The following is a 7,392-nucleotide window of genomic DNA, read 5'->3' as shown; positions in this document are numbered from 1 at the left end:
AAACAACCCAAAAAGAAATTTAGTGTCCCTGATGAGGAAAAGTTATTAATGTTAACTTAGCTATTCTACTAGATACCAGAAGATCTACATGGAAGCAAGACACAAGAAAAGAGATTTCTTTTTAAAAGTTAAGAACAAAGGTATGTGACAGTTGAGTGATTTGTAAACTCAGGAATGATAAAAGCCATCAGATCAATGACATCAATCCTTTGCATACTTGCAGTCCAGGTCTCAAACAGTCCCCTGGTACTTTCTTTACCTGCCTCCCGCCAGGAGTGTGACAAGTGACCCTGAAGACTTTCAGTACCAAAGACCAAACATCAGAAAAGAAAGCAGGAGAGAGAACTGTTTCCCAGGCCCCTGTGGTAGGAAAGCATTCAGAAAGTGAAAGTGTACTGACGACCAAAGAAAGTGAATCACAGCCCGTTCTACACAGGCATACTAAAAAAGACCTTTCACTGGTTCCTGCCACCATGAACAGTCCCCTTCACACCACAAAAGTGGAAATAGGCTTCCGCTGATTAATAGGCTTCCACTAATTAATAGGCTTCCACTAATTAATAGGCTTCCACTAATTAATGTTCCCAAGTGCAAACACAGGATTTTCTCAGTGGACAGAGAACACATGCACCTAGGACCCCTACAGTCTTCCTGGGACGTTTCAGAAAGCTTCACACCTAACACTTATGTACTCTGCTGCACTGTGCACCTGGAATAAAGCTGCTCTTGGTGGAAGATCTGAAGTTACTGCCTCACTGTGGGAACAGCCAGCATCTTCATCAAGAGCTATCAGGTGTCAGGAAATCCCTAGCAGACAGAGCAATTCCTCAAAATAAAAATAAAAAATAGAAAGAGGATAGGCTGAGGAAGACCTACCATAATCTGAGATTTAACCCTCAGTGTGGCCAGACATGCTGACCAAGCATCTTTCCAGTACAGTTAGTATTCACCATCTGACAAACAGATTTTTTTTCCTAATGTCAAAATCTTCCCTGTCCTGTCAGTAAGTCTCTTTCATAAATTGCTCATGTAGCCTATGGAAGCCTTACTGATCTCCTTCCTCATCTATCCTATTTGAAAGATAATTACTGAATATGAATTAATAGAAATAAATACAAAATTTTGTCTAATTCCCACTTTACATGTACTCACAACCTGTTTGATTCCATTTGATTCCAATCCTTTATTTTTTAGTATAAACAATCATTCTTCCTTGATACTTACAGACCTTGTCATAGCCAATTTCATCTCCACTTTCTTAACTTAGATAAGGCAAACTCTTTTAGTGTCCTTTCAGAAGCCAGGAATTCCTTCTACTCATACTAGGAGACTTCACCTGTACTTATGTCAGTTTAAATTCATGGTCATTCAACACAGGTGACTAGAACTGCACACAATACTCTAAATAAGGTGCCATCAGTGCTCTCCAGAAATTCTTTTCCTGCAGCTCCTAAAATCATTTGCCTACTGTACACCTGAATCACATGTGCTTTTCACATATGCGTGTCATGTTAGTGAATCATACTTACTGTCTCTCTGGCTCAAAGTGACAATTCTTGTTCTTAGCCTTAAGTATATGGCTTCATTACTAAATATCGGTTGACTTCTACCACTCCAATACACAGTCTTCTCACTCTTCCTATGTAATGACCAGATTCTTCCCAGTATTAATAGTACCATTCAGTTTAGCACATCTTCAGATAACATCGGTACAGGCCTAGCTCTTGAACCAGACTCCTGACCCAAGTACTGAGCAGAATCAGTCCCATGACCTATGCCTGCAGAACACTGGCAGTGAAACACTCCCAGTTAAACTCAGGAATTCCCATTCCACTTCTAAACTGATGTTGCTTTAGCCAGTTCTTTATCCACCTTGCAGTCTTTCTGACAGGTCGCACTGTCTCTCAATTCTCATAACTAAAAATTCAGCAAAGGACATTATATGAAATACTCTGCTTAAATCTAGATAGATCAAGTTAGTTGTACTACATTTTCCTAAAATGCCAGTTAAACTTTGTAAAACAGATACTAAGTTATTTAGATGTAATCCATCTTTAATGAAACCTACCTTAAATGTAGCTACATATACCTAATATTTTCTCTTTCAAATAGTTTCATCACAGAATCACAGAATGGTCAGGGTTGCAAGGGACCTCTGGAGATCATCTCGTCCAACCCCCCTGCCCGAGCAGGGTCACCTATAGCAAGTTGCACAGGATGGCATCCAGGTGGGTTTTGAATGTCTCCTGAGTGGGAGACTCCACAACCTCTCTGGGCAGCCTGTGCCAGCGCTCTGCCACCCTCAAAGTAAAGAAGTTCCTCCTCATGTTAACAGGAAACTTCCTATATTCAAGTTTGTGACTGTTACCTCTTGTCCTATCACTGGGCACCACTGAAAAAAAGACCATCCCCATCCCTCTGGCACCCTCCCTTTAAGTACTTATAAGCATTAATAAGATGCCCCCTCAATCTTCTTTTCTCTAGACTAAAAAGACCCAAGTCCCTCAGTCTTTCCTCATAAAACAGATGTTCTAATCCCCTAATCATCTTAGTAGCCCTTTGCTGGACCCTCTCCAGCAGATCCCTGTTTTTCTTGAACTTGGGAGCCCAAAACTGGACACTATACTCCAGGTGCAGCCTCACCAAGGCAGAGTAGAGGAGGAGGATGACCTCCCTCAACCTGCTGGCCACACTCTTCTTGATGCACCCCAGGATGCCATCAGTCTTCTTGGCCACCAGGGCACATTGCTGGCTCATGGTCATCCTGTTGTCCACCAGGACTCCCAGGTCCCTGCTCACCAGGAGGTCAGCCCCCAACCTGTACTGATGCATGGGGTTATTCCTCCCCGGGTGCAGTACCCTACACTTGCCCTTGTTGAATTTCATAAGATTTCTCTCTGTCCAACTCTCCAGCCTGTCCAGGTTTCACTGTATGGCGGCACAGCCTTCCGGCGTGTCAGTCACTCCTCCCAGTTTTGTGTCATCAGCAAGTTTGCTGATGGTACACTCTATCCCTTCATCCAGGTCATTGATAAATATATTCAACAGGACTGGAACCAGTACTGACCCTTGAGGGACACTACTCGTTACTGACCTCCAACTAGACTCTGCACCACTAACCACAACCCTCTGAGCTCTGTCAGCCAGTTCTCAATCCGCCCGACTGTCCATGCATCTAACCCACACTTCCTAAGCTTGCCTGTGAGGATGATGTGGGAGACAGTGTCGAAAGCCTTGCTGAAGTCAAGGTAGACAACATCTACGGCCCTCCCCTCATCCACCCATCCAGTCACCCCATCATAGAAGGCTATCAGATTAGTCAGACGTGACTTCCCCTTGTTGAATCCGTGTTGACTACTTCTGATAACCTTTTCTTCCAGGTTCTTTGAGATGGCACCCAGAACAAGCTGTTCCATCATCTTTCCAGGGATGGAGGTGAGGCTGACTGGCCTGTGGTTCCCAGGTCATCCTTCTTGCCCTTTTTGAAGACTGCAGTGACACTGGCTTTCCTCCAGTCCTCAGGCACCTCACCTGTTCTCCAGGACCTTTCAAAGATGATGGAGAGCAACCCAGGAATGACTTCCCCCAGAGCCCTCAGCACTCACAGGTGCATCCCATCAGGCCCCATGGACTTGTGGATATCCAGTTTACCTAACTGGTCTCTAACTTGCTCCTCATCAACCAAGGTAAAGTCTTGCTTCCTCCAGGCTTTCTGTTACCTGCAAAGTCTGGGACTCCCGAGGACTGGCCTGAACAGTGAAGACAGAAGCAAAGAAGGCATTCAGCAACTCCACCTTCTCTGCATCATCTGTCACTATGGCATCTGTCTCGTTCAGCAGCGGGCCCACATTTTCCCTAGTTCTTCCTTTTGTCTCCTATATACTTAAAGAAACCCTTCCTATTGGCCTTGACATCCCTCGCCAGGTTCAATTCCAAGGCTGCCTTGGCTTTCCTTGTTTCCTCCCTGCATACCCTGACAGCATTCTTATACTCTTCCCAAGCAGTCAGCCCCTTCCACCTATTGTAAACTCTCTTCTTCCATCTGAGCTTTTTCAGAAGGTCCCTGCTCAGCCATGCAGGTCTCCTTCCCTTGCCTGACTTCTTGCTCTTCGGGATGCACCGATCCTGAGCTTGGAGGAAGTTATGCTTAAATAGCAGCCAGCTCTCTTGAGCCCCCTTACCCTCTAGAGCCATCTCCCACGGGATTTGTCCAAGCAATTCCTTGAAGCAAAGTTAGCCCTCCTGAAGTTTAATGTTTCAACCCTACTTGTCATTTTGTGTATACCACACTTAATCCTGAACTCTTATCATCTCATGATCACTGCAGCCAAGTCTGCCCCCAACCTTAACATCCTTCACCAGCCTGTCTTTGTTTGTCAGTACTAGGTCCAGTAGTACACCTCTCCTGGTGGGCTCCTCCACCACCTGAGTCAAAAAGTTATCATCAATGCACTGGAAGAACCTCCTGGACTGTACATGCCCAGCTGTGTGGCCTTCCCAGCAGATATTGGGGTAGCTGAAGTCCCCATGAGAATCAAGGCCTGCAATTGTGAGGCGATTCTCACCTGTCTGTAGAAGGCCTCATCAACTTCCCCATCCTGATCAGGTGGCCTGTAACAGACACCCACAGCAGTGTCTCTCATATTACCCTCCCCCTTAATCCTTACCCACAAGTTCTCAACTTGCTCTTCGTCTGCTCCCAGGGAGAGATCAATACATTCCACTTGCTCTATCACATAAAGAGCAACTCCACCACCTCGCCTTGCTGGCCTATCCTTCCTAAAGAGAACATAGCCCTCCATGACAGCATTCCAGTCATGTGAGCTATCCCACCACGTCTCAGTAATTGCAATGAGATCGTGGTCCTGTGACCGCACGCAGATCTCCTCTTGTTTATTCCCCATGCTGCATGCATTGGCGTATAGGCATTTCAGAAAAGCCAATGAGTGTACAGTTTTTGCCTTTGAGGGGTGGTGGGCCTTCCAATCCTCAAAAACACTAGCACTCTGCCCTACCAGTGCTGAGCTACTACCCCCAGGCGCCTCTCTATCGAGCCCAGTTACATGCCCATCCCCCTTCGCATCCAGTTTAAAGCTCTCTCAACGAGCCCTGCTAACTCTACTCCAAGAACCCTTTTCCCATCTGCTGCCAGCAGGCCTGGTGTTCTGTAAATCAGGCCGGGATCAAAGAACCAAAACCCTGCCGGCAGCACCAAGTTCGGAGCCAGTCACTGACCTGCTGGCTCTGCCTGCTAACCCCCACATCATTCCCTGCAACAGGAGGGACAGAGGAAAACAAGACTTGGGCTCCCAATCCCTTAACCAGTTGTCCCAAGGCCCTGAAATCTTTCTTCATTGCCCTCGGTGTTCTTACTACACCATCACCGCCTACCTGAAAAACTAAAAGGGGATAATAATCCGATTGCCGCACCGGGGTTGGAAGCCTCCTCTCAACATCACTAACCCGGGCCCCAGGGAGGCAGCAAACCTCCCTATATAGCGGGTCCGGTCTACATATTGGGCCTTCCGTCCCCCTCAGAATTGAGTCCCCTGTTACAATGAGCCGCCCTTTGTTTTTTACCGAGGCGGTTTTGGTTCGGGGGGTGGCCTGACTATGCCTCAGTGACACCTCCTACCTGGGAGGATTATCATCCTCGCCGTTGTTCGGTCCCCCTTGCAGAGCAGCGTATCTGCTGTGCAGGGGGACTTGGGAAGGTGTGGTAGCTGTTGGGCAGAGGCACCTGTCGCGTCGGGCAGGAATGTCTCGCCGTTGCCCCCTGTCCCCCCCTGTTCAGCCCATCGGGGAGAGGAGCGGGAGCTCTCCACAGGAGGGGCTCTGTCTGCCTGCTGGGTTTCTGCCATGGGAGACAGGGTGTGACTCCAGGCGTCTATCTGCCTCTCGCATTCCCCGATAACCCTCAACCTACTTACCTCCTCCCTGAGCTCCACCACTAAGCGTGGCAGCTCCTCTACCCGGGCACACCTGCCACAGGCATGTTCGGCACTGGGGTGAGCGCAGGGCACGCCCCGCAGCCCGACGCCTGGGTGGCAGCGTGTTCACACGGGAGCTCCGCCTGCGAAGCAGCATCAGAGCCGGTGCGCGCACAGTTCATCGGGGCCGTGGCCTTCTGCCGGGCAGAAGGCTAGGTCACGGCTACCCGACCGAGTCGGCAGAGTCGCAGCGCCCTTCCGTGCAACCTGTCGCGCCCCGCTGGCCCGGTCGGTTCACCCACTCGGGGGGGCCGCCCTGAGGGCCGCCCTGCGGCCGCCCGCGTGCCCACCGCTCCCTCACGGCTCCGTTGGAACTGCCGCGCGTGCTGCTGGCCCCGCCCCCGCGCTGCCGGTGCGGCAGAAGCAGCGGGACGGGCGGGGCGCTTTCTCCGGCTTCGGCAGGCCCCAAAGGAGCCCCTTGCCGGCCCTTTTCGCCTCCGATCCCCTTCCCCAGTGCGGCCTTACCTGCACTGGAGCTGGTCTCCAAGATTTTTCAGATCTGTTCTTCGAGTTGCATAGTGTGGTGCTCAAGCAAATAAGCCCGTAGCTGCCCTAGTAATTTTCTGCTTTTTAGAAAATCGGTAATATGTTTGCTAGTTGCCACTATAGGTATCTGTAGTGGTATTATCTATTATCTACATAATAGATAATATAGATACACTGCATTGAAAGTTTAATTGAAAACCAGTGGTTTGGGACTATAGCAATGCAGCGGTCCTTTCAGTGCTCTAGTACTGAGATTATGGGGAAATCCTGATTTCATCATAGAATGCAGTTTAAATCTCGCTTGTGACACAGACACAGGATTTTCTGTTACTTTACTACCATTTTTTTTGTCCCCCACTACTTCATACAGAGAAGCTTGCTTCTTGAAAATTCGACTGATTTTTTTATTTAGTAGTTGGACATCGTGCAAAATAGAGCAGTACCCCCCTCCCCTGCATTTAGCATGTACTTCACTCTTCTTCCTTCTTTCATCTCTTTTCATTAAGCCCACTGTTTTAGCTTTTTTTGCTCAGTAAGGTTTATGGCCATATGCCCGTTCTTCCTTCAATTTTTGTGCATAGGAAGTCTGCAGCAGTGCAGAACTTTAATATCCTGTTGGACCAGGACAACCCTATTTTTCTGATAATATCAGCTATGAATAGTTGAATAGTCAAAGGTTAATTGACAGAAATATAGTCCATCTTATTAGAGTAAGAAAATTACTTCAGATTTTAAACATCCATGAAAATCTGAGCCAGAGGGAGACGTGGCTGGGGTTGGTAGTGAAGGCTAAATATAAAAAAATTCAGGAACCCCAAGTATGAAAGACAGAAAAAAAAAAATTGCCTTTTGAATTCAGTCAAAGATGAGTGGAAACATAACTATATAATTTTCTCATCAACATAGACCTGTTTTT

The sequence above is a fragment of the Vanellus vanellus genome (genome assembly GCF_965231255.1).
Source record: "Vanellus vanellus genome assembly, chromosome: Z".
Classification (NCBI taxonomy): Eukaryota; Metazoa; Chordata; class Aves; order Charadriiformes; family Charadriidae; genus Vanellus; species Vanellus vanellus.
Note: the sequence above shows the minus strand (reverse complement) of the source record.